Source organism: Lissotriton vulgaris, chromosome 5, assembly GCF_964263255.1.
Source record: "Lissotriton vulgaris chromosome 5, aLisVul1.2, whole genome shotgun sequence".
Classification (NCBI taxonomy): Eukaryota; Metazoa; Chordata; class Amphibia; order Caudata; family Salamandridae; genus Lissotriton; species Lissotriton vulgaris.
The window spans coordinates 1,913,652,736-1,913,676,980 of NC_141693.1; the positions used below are offsets into that span (position 1 = coordinate 1,913,652,736).

The 24,245-nt window shown below is 42.0% G+C and overlaps 1 pseudogene across 1 annotated transcript in view; it reads left to right on the forward strand.

Annotated features, from left to right (window-relative positions):
- The window catches only part of LOC147717705 (E3 ubiquitin-protein ligase TRIM39-like), a 948,681-nt pseudogene that overhangs the window by 812,776 nt on the left and 111,660 nt on the right, over positions 1-24,245 (forward strand). Inside the window, exons 5-6 of the transcript XR_015296086.1 lie at positions 3,591-3,693; positions 16,228-16,234. The product of XR_015296086.1 is annotated as an E3 ubiquitin-protein ligase TRIM39-like (transcript). The remainder of the gene's footprint in view (positions 1-3,590; positions 3,694-16,227; positions 16,235-24,245) is intronic.

Sequence of the window (24,245 nt, forward strand, 5' to 3'; positions counted from 1 at the left end):
GTATTTCATTCCTCAGCAAATCATCAACAGGGAGCGCCACCCGTTGAGTTGCCAACCGTGCTTCGCATAGCAAGAGTTCAATCGCATACTTAAAAGTCAAACACGAAAACTATAAGTCCCAGAATGCAGCCGGGTGTTGCTTGAAAGCCAGGGCTGAGTGAAGGTTTCTCCTGTGACAAGGATGCACTTTGCAGCAATGTTAATCACTGGAATCACAGTCTGTAATGTATGAGGTTCTTAGGCGCGACACCAAGCAAAGTCATAACCACAGTATTTTATAGCTATTATGAAGACCCGATTTTTTTTCTTCAGATATTTTATTGTAGTTAGGAGAAGAAACATACAATTAAAGTACAGTGCAATACATATATGCCAGAATTAATACAAACAAATAAGAAAGTATATAACTTGCACATGTCATCATAATGAAAAATATGACAGAAATCATGACTGAGAAAGTACCAGAGAGAATACTCATAATAGCTTAAAAATGGGTCGATCAGAACGGAAATAGAACAATCAGATGTAAGTGATTTTACAAAGCATATAGATATTTCTGACCCAAAGTAGAAAACTCTAACAAGACGGAGGGCATTGCTGTGGGGAGGGGGGAGGAGAAATGCGACACGGCCGCAGCAGGGGGCGGAGCGGGGAGAGCGGCGATGACGGTGTGAAGCAGCATGGGCCTTTGAAGTGAAGCTAAGCTTCACTTCAAAGGTGTGGGATGAGTGCTGCTAAGGCAGAGCGCACGCTGGGGGAAGCTTGTGGGGCGGAGCGGGAAGAGCTGCTGGGGAACAGATGGCTGGCGATTTGGTGCTGTGCACGCGCATTTTAGGTCAATGCGCTTGCGCATTGACCTAAAAGCGCACGGGCACAGCACCAAATCGCCAGTTGGGTAAAGTCTGTTTAAGTGCCTATAGTCTCGCTCTGCTCAATGTGCATGCGCATTGAGAGGCGAGACCTAAAAACCAATGCCGATATCATCCTCATAATCATGTGATTTTTCAGTAGGGTGAGGCGGGGGCAGTGGGCACCGGCCGCAGTACGGACCTGCCGCCTGCCGGGGTTAAGAAGGCTCCCTTAAGTTAATAGTTCGATAAACTGCACCTTTGTACAAACAGTTGAACCAGCAACGTTTGCACAACTGCAATTCAGCATTTTGTGTATGGACTCACTGGTGCAAATCTGGCCTTTTCAGTGGTGGCACATGTAAATGTCGTTTTTGCACCAGTCGGGCGGTACAAATGCTGGTTTAAACTAGAAAAGAAGTGGGAAACAATGACACGATTAGTGGAGATGGTAAAATGTTTAAGATGAAAAACTTGAGATGTTTCCATTTGAAAGCTTCTTTTGAGGCGCTACAGGCTCGTTACGGCTCCTATATTAATAGTTATCGAGCACCAGAGGAAACAGTTTACTATTTGGGGGAAATACATGTATTTGAAACTTTTCAGAAAACGAATGATTGGAAACACGTTATTGGCAGACGTCAATCACAATCCCTCCACACGCCGTGAGTAAATGTATGTGGCTGCGGGCTCCATCACCAGATCGTAGGCATTGGTGACGCACGACGACCCGTTCCCGGGGTCCCAGCCCATTACATTGGTAGGCAGTTCATTACCACAGCGGGATGGAGCTGTGTTTCTGTTTCGTGAGTTGGTAGTGCCAACCGCATTATAATGACCCCTCTTTACACCCACCTACTCGGAATCTGCACCCCCATACCCCCACTCGGGGTCTGTATCCAGGATCACGGGCCGTGACTGAACACGAGTCCAATACACACCCCTGCCTCTCCCGTTTGTCACCACATCCGGGCCTCTAATCACATGTAACCACATCACCCTTGCTAGGGGGGCCTCAATCCCCAGTGACCAAGTTCAGAGCCTAAGATCTGAGCAAATGATTGTTACAGGAGGGGTCTAAAACAGCATGGGGAGGTGGTCAGAAACCCGCCCTTAAGAATGAGTAATTTAATGCATTCATGTGTTTAGTGGAATTGATGGTGTATTTAGAAGCTATTTCCTGGCCTACGGCGCACTGATCTTGACCATGGACTACTGCACGTGCACAGGTAGGCTAGGGTGCCCAAACATGGTTTTTACCCGCACATCTGAGAACTCCACACAAAAACTCCTACACATAGGTAAGTGGGTTACTACTGCTTTTAACACAGAGAACCTTTTGTTACTTGCAGTTCACAAATGTAATCCTTTTATTATAGCACATTGAGCTGTATGTAACATGACTTCTACACCTTGTAACCTTCACTGTCTCTGTATAGTGATTTACACACATATGATTTATTGTCAAGGTAGAATCTGTACGTGTGATGTAAGGCGCTCTGACACCCTGCATTGGGATGAGTAGAACTATAAAACAACTCAAACAAAATAGTGATATTTAAACTGTTATTTGTGTAAATACTGGGACAGACAAACATATCTGATACTCTTTCAGTGCATGCATATCTCTTATTTACAGGGGTTGAAAAAAGTCAAAAGCATGCCTCTTTAGTACCTGGGAGGTGATAACAAGCTGTGTGCCTTTGTTTGCCCTTCATGGCATTTGCATCTGGGTGTGAGACCCCAGAAAGCTCACAGGTAGGACATCCTAAGTAAAGGGGGCCTGATGGCCCCTAAAATTCAGTCTTTGGTGTGGGCCAACTGTAAAGTAAAATAACAGAGCCCTCTTGCTGCCTGCTCGGAAAGAAAGGAGAAAATCTGCAGGCACTGCTGAATGCACCCCCAAGAGTGACCCACTCTGTCTGTGTCTGTAGGCCTCCTGTCCTCTGTGACAGCACAGGCATCACCTATAGATCAGAAGTGGCTTAAACAGCATCAGTCTTGTACTGCTATTCTCTCAGAACACGTACCCCTGACCCACTGGTCCTCTGACAGTGGGTGGCCTCTATCTCCTACACCATACTCTTTATCTGGACTACCATACTCTCAGTGTGAAAGCAGTACCCCCAAGAAATCAGTATTTTGGGGCCACTCTGGGCTTTAGCTAATTTATTTCAAAATTGTGCTTTAACCCGTTCCCAGCGTCGAACGTTCAGCGCCCAGTGCTGAACGTTCGGAGAACGAATGCTGACCGGACGGCCAACGGTCGTGCGCAGCACTGGGGAGGTAGCGCTTGTGACGACCGTTGGCCGACGGCAGCAATTAAAGGGTTAACTGTACCTTTGGTAAGGTTTAATCTTTTTCCAAATGTTCACAGTGCAGGGGAACCTCCTCTCAAAACCTTACTATGAGGAAGGCTCCCTTGCTGAAATTCAGATCGATTGGGTATTACATCTGACTTTTAGCAGTGCCAGTTGAGGATGTGGGTGCAGCTAATAGAGTGGGCGGAGCCAGTGAAGGAAATGGGTGGAGCCAAAAAGTAGGTGTGGCCGCCCAAAAACATTTGAGCACCTGCACTTCATATTTTACAAATTAAGCACTGGTAGAAACCCAAACACAATGTAGCAGTGAGATCATGCAGAGTTCACTGCACCTTGATGTAGATGAAAAGATGTAGTGAGAATGAGGCGTGCATTTTTAAGGGGCTCAGGATCATTCACAGCATTGCTATCTAATCCACAGGTGCAATAATGTGAAGGCTCAGAAACCTCCAGAAGATGCGGTTGTGGAGCAGACTCTGAAGAGCATTGGAGAAAATTCCTCCTTGCAAGATAAACTCTTGGGGGCCGATTCACAGAACTAGCTTCAGACAAAATCCTAAACTTACTACTTTTGGTATTCACAGAAGTTAGGATTTTGTCTTAAGTTTGTCTTAAGACAGACTTAAGACAGACTTAAGTTAGGATTTTGTCTTAAGTCTGTCTTAAGACAAACTTAGGACAAAATCCTAACTTCTGTGAATACCAAATGTAGTAAGTTTTGGATTTTGTCTTAAGTTAGTTCTGTGAATCGGGCCCTTGGAATTAAAAGGTAAACAGACCTCTATTGTGAGACAAAGACCAGATAAGGAAGAATAGTTCATGCTGGAGAAACCTGCACTGCTACAACACTCCTGCATCCTGCGAGGAAGACTCCACACACAAGCAAATGTGATGGCTAGAGCTGTTCTTGTTTTGTGATGGTGGGTAGGAGTGCACTGTAAATAGAGCTATGATTGTGCTAAAAAAGAATGCATTGTGAGAGAAGAGAACATTGAGAATGAGAATAGCAGGAGAGGGGGAGCAATGGTGCCAGTCAGTGGAGGCAGGGAAAGTATGATGGTAAAGGCAGCATTGTGAGGCTGCACTGCTTGTAATGAGAAGGAGACCCATGAGAGTTCACGAATTTCGTAATGAAGATATGTCATGGGTTGGACTTTATTTAGGCTGGAAGTTCAATAAATGTGTTCTCCAGGCTGTATTTGGGGAGTCCTCTACGTGAGGGAGAATGTTGCTGATGCAACTGTAAGAGTTCTGCAATTCTCTCTTTGGAAAAGACATCTTTTGGCCAGCTGGAAGAGTCAGCGACACCTGTGAATATTTACTGCGTTTCCAAATTGAGGTAGGCCTGTAGAAAGATCCAGGAAGGAAATGTTTCTTATGTGAAGTCATGAACATTTGAATAGGTTTCCCTATATGGGATTGACCACATACAATCTTCTTTTGATAAAGGCACTTTCAGATATGAAAACAGAGTCCAGCCTATATCTGAAGGCTTTATTGTGGATATTTGTGAGTGCAGCTGGTCCAGGCACAGTTGCCATCACTACCTCCAGTTGGAAATCAGAGGTGAGAAATACTGCAGACAATGCTGGAGCAACATTGGAAAGTGAACACAGAGAAAAGCCTCACCCACAGCATGAAAGACATACAACAGTTAAGAAGATCATGATCTCCCCACAGTGTGGTTTTCTTAGGGCCCCTGAGTGCTAAATACAGAACTGGCACCAGGTTAGGAAACAGCTAAACCAGAAAGGGACACACGTAGTACATTGAGGAGGAAACACTGGGGCTTTTGCCTGTTCTGAAGGAGTGGCTGGCATGTAACCAGAAGTTGTGTGTATGATTTGAGAGCCTGAATAAGACAATACCATAATGGCAAGACTGGGGAATGCCGGACGGGAAACAAGAAGTTGAGGATATTTTGGAGAGATGAACCAACAGTAAAGTAGAAGGAAGAAAAACATCAGGGGCTGCAGAGTTAGACAAGGCACAAATACCAACTACAATAGACCCTTGCACGGAAACAGAACAGTGCAGGGTTCCAGACTTTGAGGAGAAGGTGAGCTGACCAGCGAAAGATTCCTATAATGCAGGTTCCTAGGACAACCAGGAGACCTGGCCAATTTAAAGGACACAATGAGCAGGGTGGACAAGGGAACAATAGTGGATGGCGCAACCGCAGAAAAACAAAGGACTTGAGAGATTGCTCATTTCTTTCAACAACAGAAACATCTGAAAATGCCCAGTGATATTGCAATGAAACTAAGGTAACCCCTGCCTAACGATGACTTAAGGGCAACTCTCTTGGAGTTGAAGAAAGACCTGAAGCTAACTTCTTTAGCCAATTTAAACATTTTGGCTGCAGACCTCAGTAGAGAGATCTATGAGGTAAAGGAGTATGTGCAGGCAATTGGGCAAAAATTGGAAAATCCAGAAAGCTGACTAGAAGCAGCTGCTGTGGGTCTACACCAAACAGGGGCAGATGAAGAAACATAGTTGAAGTTCCTTCTCAATATATGTAAAGACATAGAAAATATATCCTGAAAAGCGTAATGTCAGGGCAAAAAATCTTAGAGTATGCATAGTGGAGCAACATATATACCTGAGGAAATATTTTAAGCCATCCTGAAAGTGGTGCTTGTGACTGCAATGGGAATAAAAACGCAGGGTTTTCAGACAATTCAAGGACTCTAAAAGGAGGCCTAGAAACAAAAGAGCCAAAATAGTACACATCAAGGAAAGACTACTCCAAGAAGCTCAACAGTAGCCACGGTTCAGCTGCAAAGACAGTCAAATTCTCCTCTTTCATGATCTGCTGCAATAACGCCCGAAAAGGGATGAGAAATGAGATGAGTGACACAGGAACTGTCTCAGAAATAGCCATGTTGTAGATTGCTGCACCCATTGAGCTATATTCCCTATGGCGAGACAAAGAAGCTATCATCACAACGAAGGACATGGCAAGAAAGCTGTTGCACTCAGAGGAGACGAAGGGTTACCACACTTGGGGTGCAGCTACATGCTCCGATCCTTAAGGAAATGGAGGAGAGAAACACAGGGAGAGAAGTTAGCAATTTCCATCACAGGAGTCCATCAGTGAAAAGGGCATCGAAAGAGTGACTGAGAAATCGCAGAACTCCCCATTGGTGTACAACCTCATTGGTAATCACGCAAGGACTGTGTTCGTAACTTATGGGACAATCTAAATGGAAGAATGGAGTGTAGAGCCCTCACCTCAATGATATTGAGAACTAATTTGTAATAAGATGGTAAGCATAACTACGAACAGTGGACATTGTGGGAAACACAACCTTCGGTACACAAGGTAGGATGAATATCTTTCCTCACCTCTGTAGGTATAAGACTAGCCTGCAAGAGAGGGTTTAGTGGGGGCCCAGTTGGCCCCATTTCTAGTTATGTTAGTCTTTAAGGATCAATGCAAAAACAACAGTTGATGGACAGAATGCAGAACAATGTCATACATTCACCCCAGTACAGAGATCTGGGCCTAAATCCACCATTTTTTTGCTCACCACACCACCCCAGTTCAGACATGGCCATATGCAAATCAGCCTTGACCCTGTGCCTCATGGGACCAGTCCAGCCCGAACTGCCAATCCATGTCTTTCCTGGACCGGAATCAAGCATCCTAGTCTTTAAGGATCGGGCAAATGTGTGGGGAGATTCAGGGTAGCCTGGTAGTAAGGTTTCTCCATGGACATTTCTTTTACATACACAATCAAAACTCATATTACTCAATAAAAGGAAAAAGATGTGTGAGTGGCATGAAGGAACACAGCAAAGAATCAATTATTTTCCCAATTATCATCTTTATTTACAGAGTTTGACAGATTTACAATAAATATAACTTCTGAACCTCTGATCAGGTATTCAGTCTTTTAATGTCCCATTAGTTCTCAATTTTGCTGAAGAGTCATGTTGCCCAATTTTCTGATACATTTGCTCCTGCATCTGGAACCTACAATGGAATGAGGAATCGCCAGGAAGGAATTTTCATCTCCAGCCCATCTCTTTCCTCTGGTTCATAGTTTGCATTACCAGCCTCACCTCCAGGTGTTCAGTATGCCTTTTGGTGGAATCTAGCACTAAGCCCCTACAGGTTATAAATTACAGGATCCCGCCAACCATATTAGGATCTTCCACATGGATTCACCTCCGCTCTTAGATTAAACATGCACCATTTCCAGGGATCTGCTAATTACCCTTTTTTCCAGCAGTACATGCCCTAAGCCCTGTCTCAAATAATCTTTTTGCTGTCCAGATCTGCTTAAGGGAGAATGGAAAGTGACTAGAATGGTCTTGTATCAGATTTGTGCCTATAGAGGAGATGGTTTCCCGACTCTTGGATCTTTATGCCAAGCTTCCAAACTGTAATGCGTCATCCTAACATCCACAAGGGAAACCATAGCGGAGTCTGGTGGAGCTGGAGTATACAGAAAGGCTGAACCATAACACACTCCTGAGTGAGGAACTGTGATTACATGTCCACAGGAAGTAACATGGATTACGTGTGGACAGGTTGCATTTTAAACAAGACTCAGACATACTATTCACACAAAACTCTCTCTGTGCGGAAAAACCAACATCACTTAAAACAAAATAAATACCTGGTGAAATGTTTGGCTTTGACTCCTTCAGTAACAGTGGAAGCGTCCATTTTGTTAAAAGCTAGTTGCAGTCGGGAAGGCCGCAGGTAAAAAGGGATCCTGAAAACTGATACCTACAAGTGCACTTATGATGTGGAAGTCAAAACCTAACACTGAATAACACTTATGCTTCCAATGCAAGGCAAAATCACTTCCTAAAAAATGTGTTAGAAGTTCTAGTTGCTCCAAGTTCAGATGAGGTAACTATGGAAATTGATATAAATATGGTGTGAGATCCACACGGAGACAGGACGGACAAAGCCTAGTTGGATCAGAGTCCAAATATGTTTTAATACAGAATGGTTTATTTCTTACCCTGTTTATTATTCTCCCCTTGTCCATTGTTATCTTACGCTTTCTATTTGCATCCTCCATGTGAAGCTCGCTGTAGATTGTTGGTAAAGAGGTACTTGAACGGTCGTGTTTGCTTGGAGGACTCTGTGTCAAGTAAATACATTTTACTAACTACTCCACGTGGACTTTGTCTAGCAAAAGGGTTATAATGGAGATTGTACTGGAGGACATGTGATAAATGCTTCACCCAAAAAAGGGAAAATGTGTTTTGCTTCCCACGTCCAGATATCATACTCGCATAAAGACAACTTGGTCACGTCCCATGACTTTCTCAAAGGGCTGGAAGAAGCAAATATATTCCACATTACCATTTCAGACGACCCTCGAGATCTTGTGGAACATCAGTGACAGATGCAGACTGGGAGAGAAAACTAGATTTAGAGTTATTTAAAAACCTGGTTCACAATGCTGCGATAGCTGCAGGGAGTCCAGATTTGCTTTAAGGAAATTAAACTTAAGGACACATTGCTGTCTTCCAGCTAGGATGCACCCAAAGCTACAGTGTGGGGAATGGTAATAGTTATGCCGGCCCAGGCTGCTAACTGCGAGTCACGTGAAACACTGATATGTTGGTTCAAAAGCAGGAGTTCTTCTTCAGTACCTCCAAAAAACTTGCGTGAGGTATTCCTTCAAAAGGATGGTAGTGCTTGCAACTATCATGGCTGTTGATGCTGAACCACAATCCTTTCTGCCAACTGCATCCACCTGTTCATTTGTCCTATCAGGAAAAAGAGAAACAAGAGGAAAACTCAATCTTTTACTGTAATCATCCTTATTACCGGAAGCAGGTCTACTTTCAGAAAAGGAAGAACATTTCCATCATTGGTTTGAGGAGGCTTACATTTATACTGTGCACTTGAAAAACATGCCTCCTGGCAAAAGACATCCTGTTGCCTGCTATTTTCAAAGGGAATTTTCATGGCTAAAATATTATGGATCGAAGTGTGTCTGGCAAGCTGTTTCCGGGGTGGATATTCCTGGTGGTGATGGGAGAGAGCACAGCTGCCAAGCTTTCTATTCAGTGCAGTTTATGGTTTTATGCTAGTAGAATAAAGTAGTTCTCTCCAAGAAGTGAGATCAATTGAAGAAATTAATGAAATTACTGCTTTTTGTGGAATGCTAATTTCTTGAAACTGAGGGACACGTTCTCTCTAAAACCGTTGGCCGTTTCTTCTAATGAGAAGTCAGTCATTCATAGAACCCTGAGAACCCCTCCTTTTGTGTCTCATGTGTTCCATGAATATGTGCTATATGTAGTGTACCTTGATCCAATTTACTGAAACTTTGAACTTAATGTAACTTTTTATGATCCTATAACTATTTTGCTCCTCTTATTAGTTGGTCCTCTGTAAAATGCTCTTCTTTCCGTTCAAGTATGGTTCACTCAGTTGTGTGTCGGAATATCTAATGCAAAGTATCGTCCTACAGTAATATCATGACCAAAATATCGAGGGCCAAAATGTTGAAAAGTTAAGATCTAGGAAAATATTGATTTACTGTTCTTAATCGTGCTGGTATGTCTAATCATCAACTGACATGTGTAGAGCCAACTGGAGTATCCAATGCTTTCGTCTGTATGCTTATCTTGTTAACATTTTGGTTCTCAATATTTTTTCCACAATATTATGGTAGTTTGATCTTATATTATTAATATATATTCACTGAAAAAACCATAGGTTATAGACCATATATAGTTAGGGATTAGCATTTACAAAACCTTATTTTACTCGCACAAAACCATTGAAATTCGCGATATATAGTTAGTTGCACTAACTATATATCGCGCACCCGCAATCCACTGCTGATGATGTCACATATTACATCATTCATGACATGGTCAGTGACATCACTGATGACATCACTGATGACATCTCAAATGACATCACTGATGACATCTCATTTGACATTACTCATCACATCACTGATGATATCATTCATGTGATAATACGATGAACCTCTTCACCTTAGATACAATCAGTGTAAACAGACACTCACAGACTGTCACTCATCCATAGAGTTACTCACACACCTAGTCACTCATGCAGAAAATCAATCACACCTCAATTTCCTCAACTATACAGTTATACACACCTTACTTATTCAAACATATTCTAACACATATTTACTCTCTTATATAATCCCTGATACAAGTTTACAATGATCCATACAGCCACTCACACATTCACTGGCTCTTATGCACAGTAATTTATATATGACAACTCTCACATGTACTGTGTTTTACATATGTACTTACTTTGACATGTAGCACTGAGATATACATTTACTCACCAATACACCCATGCACACAGTCAACAACCCATACAGTTGTTTCCACATGCAGTTTTGAATCCATACATCTAGTGAATCAACTGTTGACACATCTATGCACAGAGTCACACACCTCCCAGCCACCCACACACACACACACTCTCTCCCATACAAATACTTGGGCAACCAATCAATAACCCATATAGTTACTCATATAGCTACTGATCAACACATGCAGCAGTTTACAGAACAGATATATTGATGCACAAATTAAGACAGTTTAGTCACTAACCCATGCACTCAGTGAGACTCATTTAATCACTCTCTCATACAGTCAGTCATGCACCTACTAAATGCTTCATCCAGACACTTATACATCCACTCATTCTTTAATATGTAAGACATATTTTAACTTTACAGAAACATACAGTCACTGGATAATGTCATCAGTGATGTCATCAGTGATGCCACTGACCATGTCATGAATGATGTAATATGTTACAACATCAGCAGTGGATTGCGGGTGCGCGATATATAGTTAGTACAACTAACTATATATGCGAATTTCAATGATTTTGTGCGAGTAAAATAAGGTTTTGTAAATGCTAATCCCTAACTATATATGGTCTATAACCTATGGTTTTTTCAGTGAATTTTCAAGGTTTTGTAAATGCTAATTCCTAACTATATATGGTCTATAACCTATGTTTTTTTCAGTGAATTTCAATGGTTTTTTAATAGCAAATATCAAAAGCTGTAAAATGTATTCTTATTCTAATTCAAAAATATATTTTATATTTTTGTAATATAATTTTTTTGTTTATTTTTATTTTTTTAATTATTTTTTTTTGTTTCGCTGCCGGTCCGCGAACCGGGCAGCTTCCCGTTAGCTCAATTTGGTTCCGCGAGTTTGTCCGCGAACCGGTAAACGTTCCGTTAGCGCAACCACCGCGTTAGAAAACAACATCGTGACGCGTCGTGTAAGCGCGACGTATCGCGTTGCCGCGTAATGCGTCTTATGACGCGCCGCGTTAGCGCACCCGGAAGCGTTCTGGAACGCGAACCGGAACGCAAAGCGCAGCACCCCCGAAGCGCTCCGGGGCGCGTAGCGGGACGCGTAACGTAAGCGTAACAGGTCATGTGACTTGAAAATAACACTTTTTATTGGTTGATTTCACTTTTGGTTTCTGAATGATATAAGGCTAGGTCATGTGACCTAAAAATAACACTTTTCATTGGTTTAGAACATTTTTTTTTCCCAAATGATGAAAGCCCCCTCCTATTTTTCTCACTCTGACTTTCAACTTTGTGAGAGGAAGAACTATTTTGATTATTGGAAGATGGCTTCAATTGTAGCTCCAGCTGGTGGACCCCCACCACCACCACAACCTCCTAGGAAGGATGGACCACCTCCCCAGTTTATTCCCAACCCTGAAGAAGAGGAGGAAGAAGAAGAACAGGATGTACATCAAATAGAATTTTTGCCTGAAGAGCCCCGGAAATCACACCGCAAGGACAATTTTATTTGGCAGTTTTTTTCATTTCCTGCAGGCCAAAAAAAGGTGAATGCCTGTTATGTTACATGCCTGATATGTAAAGAACCTCTGTCCCGAGGCACGGATAAAAAGTATAGCTTTTGTAACTATACTATGCATCGCCACATGCAAAGATGGCCTCCAATAAATTACAGTGTGGCGGAGGTGCGTAACCTACGTGAAAATCCACCAACTCCTGTGGCCACCACCTCAACCCATGAAAGTCTTTCGGGACCAGAGGCGAGGGAGACGGTCCCCACTATTCAAACTAATTTTCAACACATCAAGCTGGTGTGCATTTATTGTGGGGGTTTGCTTTGTTACGGCGAGATGAGCGTAACCTTAATGAACAGAGCATATGAAAATCACAAGTGCTCAAAACGCCCCAGAAAGTGATTTTTTTTTGCTCCTGTTGAGCCGTTTCTAATGCCTGTTTTTCGTTCTTCCCCCTGAAAAAAACAAAGAAAAATATAAAACCGTTCAAAACTACAAAAAAACTATAAAAATGTTCGGAAAAATAATAAAAAAAATATAAAACAACAAAAATAATTTAAAAAAAAGTTCTTTTCAGAACTACCTCCCACTTATAAGAAATTGCTAGAATGTTTAGCACTCTGGCAACCTCTATTTCTTTTGATTCGCTTCCCGGTTCGCGCGCCGGTACGCGAACCGGAAGCGAACTAAAAAAAAAAAATTTCTTTAAAAAAGAACAGTAAGTAAACAGAGAGTAATGTTAAAAGAAAGACAAATAGAGGGAGTAACACACAGATACTGTTGAAAGAGGAACTGAGAAAAGGAGTGGAAAGAGTAGTATAAGTAAGTAATTGAAAAAGAAATAAGGGAAGTAGCAAAGGCAAAAAACTGAGGGTTAAAGAAATGAAGCAGTGGAACTAATAAAAGTTAAATGTGATAGAGATGTAACGTAAAGAGTACTAAACACTTACCTTATAATTGTTGTTAACTTAGTCACTTGTTATTTTTATACTTTTAATCTGTGTAAGAAAGAACAAAAAATGTTAAATTAATAGAAGGTAGTAAAAGATGAGTGAGCATGAGACAAGATGAATACATATTAAAAATCACAATTCAAAGTACAAAATTAATTATACATATTTAATGGTTTATTTTTGCTGTTCTCAGAATATATCAAATTTCACCGAAAACAGTGAGTTGAAGGTATTCATCATAAAACAGCGGGGAAAAAAACCCACAATCAAAATGATTGTGTTTAAAAAACCCATAAAATATAATCAATCAGAAATCAGAACTCCTCAAAAGTAACTTACTTTCTATGACGTCAAAGGATGTATATGAACAGCTTATACTCTGTTGTGCTGTTACTATTTTCTACCCGCCACTTTCTGAAAGATAAGCTCCATCGTTTTAAGAAAAATGAGACATACAAAGCAATTTAAAACAGCACACTAAATTACAGCAACACCTAGAATCATTATAATCCAGTTACCGACCCTAAATTCTCACTTCTGAAAACAAGTCAAAAGGCAACATTGCTTCATACTAAAATGGTAATCATTGACGAAAGACTAGCCTTTTTTATATTTCAAATAAGCTGTGTAATATCCTGATGTTGTTAAAGGACCATCATAACATACAATAGCTGCAGTTACAATTGTTCTTCCTGAAATCGATGACTATGTAGCCAAAACATTTTTAATTAGACTTGACAACTTATTTTCATCCAGTTTATGTAGTTGAAATTGTAAAATGACATTTCACCCATAAGTTTCTATAAATAATGTGGACAGCATTGCAGACTTACATTTCCTCTACTCCTTGTTTTGATCTACTGCTTGAATTAGCTTATAAACACAAACAGTTTTTGCTCTGTACTACACTTATCCACAAGGCCATATAGAGTAGGAGCCATTAGAACCTCTTGAAATTCCTCAGAACAAATCCCAAGATTCCTTCCCTAAAATTTTGGTTGTAAAAACACCAGGTAAGAATTTTGAAGGTGGAAAGTCAATCTTTTTTTGAAAGTTAAAACAGAATCATTGCAGAATGACCAGCCGTTTCCAGATTTTAAATAAGCTGTGTAATGTCCTGAAGTTGTTGAAGGACCTTCATGATATATAATTGCTGTAGTTACAAAAGCCCTTCCTGATATTGACAACTGCGAAGCCACAAAATTATTAATTAAAGGTGTCAATTTAGTTCCATCAGACCTACATCGTTGGAACATTAAAATGACATACTGGCCATAACTTCGTATAATTAATGTGGACAGCATTGCAGACCTACATTGGCTACACTCCATCTTTTGATCAGCTGCTTTTACTAGCTTATTGAAGGATACTGATTTACTGTCAGGCAAAGTTAAATATATAAATCTTTCTGAGTCTACACTAGTAGTACTTGATAGCCTACAGTTCTCGCAATCATTCTGCCATTGATAAGAAAGGCCAAACAGATAATCTACATCTACACCTTCATCTTGCAATACATCAAGCATATACATTAAAAACTCCTGACAATCCTGCTGAATATTTTGAGAGAATTGCGTTTGACCTGAACATTTGTTTAACAGATTACGAAATTCAGACACACTTTCTACTCTTCTTCTATCAGCGCTACATTTCTCTAACACAGAATTCAACAAACAGCATAAACTTTGTTCCGAATTGATCACAATCTGTACTTTTAAAGTCTCTAGTGAAAAGACAACATTAACCACTACATTAGCATAGCAGTTGACACCAGAACTATTTTCAAATTGAAAACCAACAACATCTTCAACAGAATTCATTTTCTTTCTGCTTACAATTTTCGGTTCATCGACTTTTGGTCTTTTTGCTACAACCTCCCTACTATTACTGATATTTCTTCGTTTCCGGCCTACCACACGTTTCTCAAACAAAGGATATTGAGGCAAATGTGGCGCATACTCTCTTCTTAACCTATTGTATTCCTTAACACAATCTAGATCCGCACAAATGTTTGTGACATCACAGTCAATCAAGTACAATCCCGATAAAGTTCTGACTCATGACAATGCTACATAAGCCATATCCTCTTTGAACACAGAACTGCCAATATTCACTAAAGCAGTGTCTACACTTAAACCTTGCGATTTATGGATTGTCACCGCATATGCCAAGCAAACAGGAAACTGCTTACGGCGAACATATAAGTCTTTTACAAGCAAAAACCTAGCTGTGCAACGACCAATTAGCTGTACTTCCTCAATGCAATCAAATGTAATTTTAAAAAATTCTATTCCATCTCTATTTCTGTATTTCTCAAAATCAACAACATTACTCATTGATCCATTTACCAGACCTCTTTCAACATGTAAATTCCTTCTCAAAATGATACGGCAATTTAAGCACACATTCAGAGTCTTTTCAAAACCAGCAGTTTTAGATATAGTCTTCTCTAATGAATCCAATTTAGATTTCAAATTCTCAGACAAAATAATTGTTGCTCCCATATGCTCTATTCTGTCAATAGCTTCCAGTTTCACAATCTCTTGGTTTTCTAAATTCAACATTTTGTTGTTGAAGATGGAACATTCTGCAAGAGTTGGCATCAAACATATTCCACATTTCTTCTCAGTAATTTTCTGAAAAATATCCTCTGGCAGAACGTCTTCTTCTGGATACAAATCTGACAGTAATCGTGCATGTAAAGCTTCTTTACCACGCTCGGTCACTTTCCCAATTCTAACATCTTGTAGAATATTCTTGTAACCTTCATCCTTCGCCTGACGCATATTTTCACGCAGCTCAGCATAATTGAAGTTTAACCATATGTTAACATTGCCAATGCTCCCTAGGCACTTCCTGGTATCTTCATGCGTAAGCAGTTTAAACACCACCCTCCTAGCCCTTAACCCCGGGCGCTCCCCCAACTGCGTCCAAGCCGCCCCTGGACACACCCATGGACCCTTTTCCTGCAACTCCTGCAAGTTCGACGACACCAAGAACAACTCCTCATCTACGAACACACACCAGATATCCGACCCCAACCACCTACAATGCATCCTGCTCAACACCCGCTCGGTCCACAGGCACGCCATCGACCTGTGGAATCTACTAGACACCATCTCTCCGGACGTCGCCTTCCTTACAGAAACATGGATGAACGCCACATCAGCCCCAGACATCACCATTGCCATCCCGGAAGGCTATAAGATCATTCGCAAGGACCGTACCGGCCACACAGGAGGAGGCATCGCTATCGTCCATAAGAAATCCATCCGCATCTCAACCAGCTCAGACGTCAATCTCGCCAACACTGAACACCTTCACTTCCAGATCCACACCGACCCCAAGACCACACTCAGAGGCACCCTCCTTTACAGGCCACCAGGACCCCGCGCACAATTTAGCGAGGACACCACGGACTTCATCACTCCACACGCGCTCCCCTCCGAGGATTACATACATTTGGGAGACCTCAACTTTCACCTTGAAAAGAACAACGACCGCAACACCACCACCCTTTTGGACAACCTCGACAACCTCGGACTTAAACAACTTGTCACTACCCCCACCCACATCGCAGGTCACACACTCGACCCTATCTTCACCTCCAGCAAACATGTCTCCTTCAGCCACACTACAGCTCTCCTTTGGACTGACCACAGCTGCGTTCACTTTACCTACAACAAGCCCACATCCAACAACCACCCCCAACCCACTCTGCAAAGAAACTGGAACAAAATCACCATCGACCAGATCTCCTCATCGCTTCTTCAAAACCCCCCAGCCCATTCCTCAAACCCAGACCAAGCAGCCACCAACCTCACCCATTGGTTATCTAACAGCGCCGACATCCTAGCACCACTGAAAAAACGACAAATCCAAATAGGCAGCAAGAAGGCCTCCTGGTTCAACGATGATCTTAAGAAATCCAAGAAACTCTGCCGCTCCCTTGAGAAGGCCTGGAAAAAAGACCCAACCACCAGCACCAAGGACGCCTTCAAAAACGCCACCTGCATACACCACCAACTGATCCGGAATGCCAAGAAAGCCGCTTTCAAGGACCGACTAGATAACAACGCCCACAACAGCAAGGAATTATTCAACATCGTCAAGGAATTTACCAACCCCTCAGCCAACTCCAACGACATCACCCCCTCTCAAGCCCTCTGCGACTCCCTAGCCTCATTCTTCCACAACAAAATTGCAGACATCCACAACAGCTTCGACAACCGACCCAAAGACCAACCCACCCAACCCCCTGCAGGACCCCCACCCTCCCTGAACATCCTCAATGACTGGAAGCCAATCTCCACTGAGGACACCATCATTCTGATGAACTCTATCCACTCAGGATCCCCCACAGACCCATGCCCTCACCACATCTTTAACAAAGCAGACTCCATTATAGCATCGCACCTCCGAGACATCATCAACTGCTCCCTCAACTCCGCAACCTACCCGGAAAGCTGGAAACATGCCGAACTCAGCGCCCTCCTGAAGAAACCCACAGCTGACCCCACCGAACTCAAAAACTACCGCCCTATCTCACTCCTTCCATTCCCGGCCCAAGTCATCGAAAAAGCGGTCAACAACCAGCTCGCCGCATTCCTCGAAACCAACAAATCCCTCGACTCCTCACAATCCGGCTTCCGAGCCAAGCACAGCACTGAAACCGCCCTTATCGCAGCAACAGACGACATTCGAACTCTACTGGACAATGGAGACACAGTCGCCCTCATCCTCCTCGACCTCTCCGCAGCCTTCGACACGGTCTGTCATAGCACCCTTTTACAACGCCTCAGAAACGTCGGAATCCAAGGTAAAGCACTGGAATGGATCACCTCGTTCCTCACCGGAAGAACCCAGAGAGTCCGCCTTCCACCATTCAAGTCAGAGGCCACTGAAGTCATCTGCGGCGTACCACAAGGATCTTCACTCAGCCCCACCCTCTTCAACGTGTACATGAGCCCCCTCGCGGTCATCGCACGCCAACACAACCTCAACATCATCTCCTACGCCGACGACACTCAACTGATCCTATCACTCACCAGAGACCCTAACACTGCCAAAACCAACCTGCATGAAGGAATGAAAGAAGTAGCCGAATGGATGAAGCACAGCCGTCTGAAACTGAACTCAGACAAAACAGAAGTCCTCATCCTAGGCACCTCCCCCTCCGCCTGGGATGACTCTTGGTGGCCAGAGGCCCTCGGAAAAGCACCCATCCCGACGGACCACGCACAGAACCTGGGCGTCATCCTGGATTCCTCACTCTCGATGAACAGACAAGTCAACGCCGTTTCTCCATCTTGCTTCAACATTCTTCGCATGCTCAAAAAAACATTTCGCTGGATCCCCACCGAAACTAGAAAAACAGTCACCCACGCTCTGGTCACGAGCCGACTGGACTACGGAAACACCCTCTACGCCGGTACCTCCGCTAAACTCCAGAAAAAACTCCAACGCATCCAGAATGCTTCAGCCAGGCTCATATTAGACATCCCGCGTAAAGAACACATCTCTGGTCACCTGAAACACCTCCACTGGCTCCCCGTCAATAAGAGGATTGCTTTCCGGCTCCTAACCCACGCACACAAAGCACTCTACGAAATCGGACCCGAATGCCTCAACACACGTCTGTCCTTCTACACCCCCTCCTGCCAGCTATGATCCTCCAACCAAGCCCTTGCCACTGTACCTCGCATCAACAAAACCACCATGGGAGGTAGATCCTTCTCCTACCTGGCAGCTAAAACCTGGAACTCACTTCCCACTCACCTTCGCCTTACTCAGAACCACCTAGCATTCAGAAAGCAACTTAAAACGTGGATATTTGACAAGTAATTCCCCACCCTTCTTCAAGCGCCTTGAGACCCTCTGGGTATGTAGCGCGCTATATAAATTTATTGACTTGACTTGACTTGACTTCACTGGTGTCAGCTGCAGAAGATCACCGAAAACAATGATGTGTTTGCCACCAAATAACATATCATACTCTGTTTTAAGAACTTCCTGCATTCTCAAATGCACAAAGGCAAGCATGACATTGGAAACCATGCTTACTTCGTCAATGATAAGAAGTTTCATCTTGTTCAGGACTCTAGATACTTCACAACAAGCATCTCCAGATAACTTGTGGTATTGTAATTTGGTATCATGCTCCACTGGCAGCATCAGTAGCCGATGCAAAGTAATACCTTTAATGTTATGTGCTGCCAGTCCAGTTAGAGCGGTGACAACACAAGACAGCGATGACTCAGTCCTTTTCTGCAGATAACATGAAATTGTTTTAATGAGGAAACTTTTTCCAGTTCCTGCTTTTCCACTCACGTACAGTCTGACAGGCTTCAACGACGTACATGAGCACTCTTTCTTCTCATGACTTAATCCATGCTCAATTTGTTTGGTAACTTCGTCATATATTTTCCTCTGCTCAACGTTGAGTTGTCTTTCCAAATCTTCTAAGTGAACCGCATCCTCCTGAGCATGTGCCATGGCTCTTTCCACTTCAATCATGGCAGTGGCAGCTTCAATTTCGATAACTGGTTCTCCTAGTGGATCCTGACTCAATGAAACAGAACTCTGACTGTCCTGAGAACTGTCTCTAGCAATCTCAGCTGCAATTGTTGCTTCCTGCTCGATTTCTGCATTCAACATTTCTAGATATTTTGGAAAAACAGGACATTCTATGGACTCCTTGGCTGCATTGGAAGAGTCTTCGTAACAGAGGAAATCTCCAAGCAATTCCTCTTCTGCACGCCAAGGCTTGAAAAGTTGCAAAAGAGCTAAATAGAAAAACTCTTTTCTTTCTGGAGATTCGCAATTCAATTTTCGATGATTTACCAATTGACATTTTCTTTGCTTGACCAGACATCCCTCACTTCCAATTACAGCATACACTCCTTTATCAATATCTTCCTTGACGTTCCTCTTGAATATGTAATTTTGTAGAACCTCATACAGACAAACATTCTCTAGGTGACTGCTTCTATTTGGATAATATGTATCCAACATGTTGGTCTTCAAAATATCTGTACTGCTTGGCTCCTTCTCCGCCAAATACTCAATTTCCCGTACAGGTTTCAGAAGTCGATTACGCGTTGCAGCAAGACCAAGACTCGCCCAAATGATACTCCTAGATTTGGCATAGAGACTTGCTGAAGATAACCGGTCAGAACATTCGTAAGCTCCGATTTCTCGATGCGACAACATCTTCAGACTGAAACTGTACAACTTTTTATTGAGGCTCTTTTCATGGGAAATATCCTCCCACATATCCTTCAGTTCTGTCTTTTCTTTTTTTGTGATGTAAGACGTCACATACCGAGCCACAGCCATACAGTTGTCAGCCACAAACTGTATATCCATGTTAGCATTCCACATGGACAAAATCACTGGGTTGTAGTCGTTAATGTACTTGGACTCTTCGTTTCTTTTCAAATTGTATGTGTTTTTGGGTGATTTCCTCGTCACATTGTCGCAGCGAAGACATCAAATTGTTCACTCTTCCTTTAGATATCACCGATCGTGGAAATGCAAAACGACATTTGGTGTAGTACTTGTCCTTGTTTCTGAATTTACGACGACAGTACTTTCCACAACGATGGCTTTGAAACCATAAAACTTGTTCTCTTAGACTTTTATCTTCCTTTGTCTTTGGAACAGCACATGTAGAATACTGTTCTATGAAACTCATCACTAAGTCATCCGGATCTGTTCCAATTTTGAGTGCATCTTTGATCCATAGCAGCAAATGTATATGAGGAGCACCTCTTGCTTGATACTCCTTTCTCCAGAAGAAATCCAACACCTCTCCAAGAGGTGGATTTTTCTTGTTCGTGCTGAAAGACATCATAGCTTCAAATCTATGATTGAAGTACCTGCATACATTCACTGGATCCAAAGAGCACAGTTCTCCGGGTGTCTTGAATTCAATATTTTTAATGTTTCCATTTGCCTCTCGTAGAAATTCAAGTAAGTCTTCCCAGCCATACTCAGCACAGCTGAGAGTGAGGAACCAAGTAGGAGTTCCTAAGTTCCTCAGCATACATTTTAAGTCACCATGACAACGGTACCAATACTCATTAGTACCACGCTGACATGCCATGAGATTAATCAGGTGAGAATCCAAAATACTGTCTTGCACATTGACTTTATCCATAAGGTCCCTTGTCGAGATATTTCGCAGTTGTACACCACTTTTCAAGATGTGGTTCACTGCATAAGACAGTCCAGACAGATCACTTTCAAACAGTAGATGAAATAAATAGGGAATGCATTGACGAAACCTAGGATCTTCTGCATACAATCGCAAAGTCCGGTATTCTGAAGCAGGAATTTGATCAGGTCGCTCATCATATCGTCCTCCTCGACCTGTGGGAAATAACTGTGGGAAACACCGAGCTTCCAAACTTTCCTCCCAAACACTAATGGGACTCCCTTTGGCTTGTTTCATTTGAAACAACTCAATAGCATTCCCCATGACTTCCTTGGAATGCAAAGGATGAACACTATAATGTTCATATATTTCTTCATTTTTAGAGGCTTCTACTTTCTCAATTTGCCCAGCACACAAATCGCTGTCCTCTTCTTCACTTACTTCCTCTTCTGCAGCACATACATTCTTGTAGTACTTATTATTTTTTATCAAATACAATGTTGCCTTTTTGACTTTCCTAACATCCACTAAATCTTGCCAGATTTTCTTACTCTTTGTCGGAACCCCATTAACTAGGATAACTAGAGGTTCCTCTTCCACTTTCTCTACTCCAATTGTATTAATGTTTTTCTTCAAATCTAAAGGCAAATAAACAACTCTTCCCTTTAATCCTCTCTGTAAATCTGATGGAGGCAATTTCCCTGTCTTTGGCTCCATTCGTGCAATAGCCTGAAAGGGATGGACACTTTGAATCAAAATAGATTCATAAGTATTTAAATCCTTCAATTCAGAAGGAATGTCAACCAATTCCAGATTATTATGAACCGCTCTAGCAGGCATCCGGTTTTGGTTTAATTTGTTAAAACAATAAGTACACATACGTTGTTCCGATCCCAAATCAAAACAATTTTCTACCATCAAGTATGTGGCAAAATCCTTCCATTCACTATTGTTTTCCATTTCACTTTTTGCATATAAATCCACTAACTTAGTCTGATTCTTATAATAAGTCCGCCGACAACACACACAAGTGAAATTAGGCCTCTCACTTGATTTCACCTGAAAGTTGAAAATTTCCTTGTGAAACTTATCTATATTAGAAATCAGTACACTCTCTTCCACATTACCTTCTTCTACTGGGTCATTTCAACATTGTTCTCTTCACCAGCAAAGTAACAGAACTCAATTTCTTCACAAATATTCTGCACATCTACTTCAGAACCATGCAAAAGAGCAGTGCTTAATTGTTTAAGCATAATTGCTGGACTCTTAGCATAATACAACATTCTAACTAATTTCCTCACTTTATTATGATGCACTGCTAGCATCCTGAAATGATGAAAAACACTCTGGCATAATCTCCTGGAAAGACAAGCCAGTGAATGACCACACAAACCTGTCACTGCTCTCACTCTGCAAGGATCTAATTCTTGCAACAACTTTATTTTTTGTTTTAAACTTTTCTTATTAAATGTCCGTACAAAATCACAAAGCAAATTGATGGAATCCTGTTGCACACTGCAAATAGAACTACACTTCCAGGTGTACACTGGTCCCTTAGGACGTCTCCCTAAAACCTCATCACTTAACACCTCTTCTGCATCTGCAGACACAAGTTTTTCTTTTTCAACCGGACAACCATCTTTTACCTCATATGCTCGACCACTGGTGTCAACTGCATGCACCAAATCATTGTCCTGGAAGTAACTCTCCTCATTGAAAAATGCCTCACAACTTGAACTATGCATCCATTCTCCTGAGGAAACTTCACAAAAATTACTACGATTAACTACTCTCTTCCATCTACTATTTGATTTGAAATCATAAATTACCTTGTTTAGTTTCCTAATTCTATTGATTACCAAAATAAATAACTTTCGCTTAATTTCGAAAGCCTGATCAATAATTTTCTCCACATTTTTCTTTCTCTTATAAAAAGCCACTTTCTGTTGACCTTTCTTACATTTTTTTATCAAATTGCCAATTATCCTGTTGCGGAACATTCGTCTACGAATGTCTCTAAACAGATTTTTCCTTTTACTACCATGCACAGAGTTATCTCCTGCTCTAGCATGTACATTTTTGAGGGGTCTTTCCTTCCCGTTTAAATTGGCTCTCTTCTTCTGAACTAAAACATGTTCTCTAGTGCTACTTTTTCGTCTGCAAATGTTTCTTAAAAAAGATTTTGTTGTCTTACCCGGAATTATTTTGGTGACTTCACAACTTTTAATTCTAGAGGACTCCTGCAAAGGTCCATTATCTCCATTTTTACCAAGGTGGGGTGTAAGTCGCTTTGCTGCTTTTTTTTTTCTTTGCCTTGAGGGCATGTTTGAATTTTTAAGAATATCTTGAGTTGAATCTGTGGAAAATGTATTAAAAAAATGTTATTAAATACTATTAACAAACAGTAAATCAATAACAGTAAGCAAACAATTGAATGGAAGGATTTTGCAACATACTTGATGGTAGAAAATAGCAATGGAATGGAATGCTTCTACATATGACCTGTGCTCTGTTATATGTTAATCTCAACTAATTTCGAGACTCTATTTCTATTTAGAGATTGTTCCAGAACAGACATTGTTGATGTTATTGTTATTGACTTAAAATTGCCAAGCACACATGAAGGCATATTTACTAGACCCTTGCACCAGGGGGAAGTGACTTAAAATTGCCAAGCACACATGAGGGCGTATTTACAAGGCCCTTGCACCAGGGGAAAGTGACTTGAAATGGCCAAGCACACATGGGGGCGTATTTACAAGGCCCTTGCACCAGGGGGAAGTGACTTAAAATTGCCAAGCACACATGGGGGCGTATTTACAAGGCCCTTGCACCAGGGGGAAGTGGCTTGAAATGGCCAAGCACACATGGGGGCGTATTTACAAGGCCCTTGCACCAGGGGAAAGTGACTTGAAATGGTCAAGCACACATGACGGCGTATTTACAAGGAACTTGCACCAGGGGGAAGTGATTTGAAATGTGCAAGCACACATGACGGCGTATTTACAAGGAACTTGCACCAGGGGTAAGTGATTTAAAAATGCCAAGCACACATTAGGGCATATTTAGAAGGCCCTTGCACCAGGGGTAAGTGACTTAAAATGGCCATGCACACACAGGGGTGTATTTACAAGGCCCTTGCAC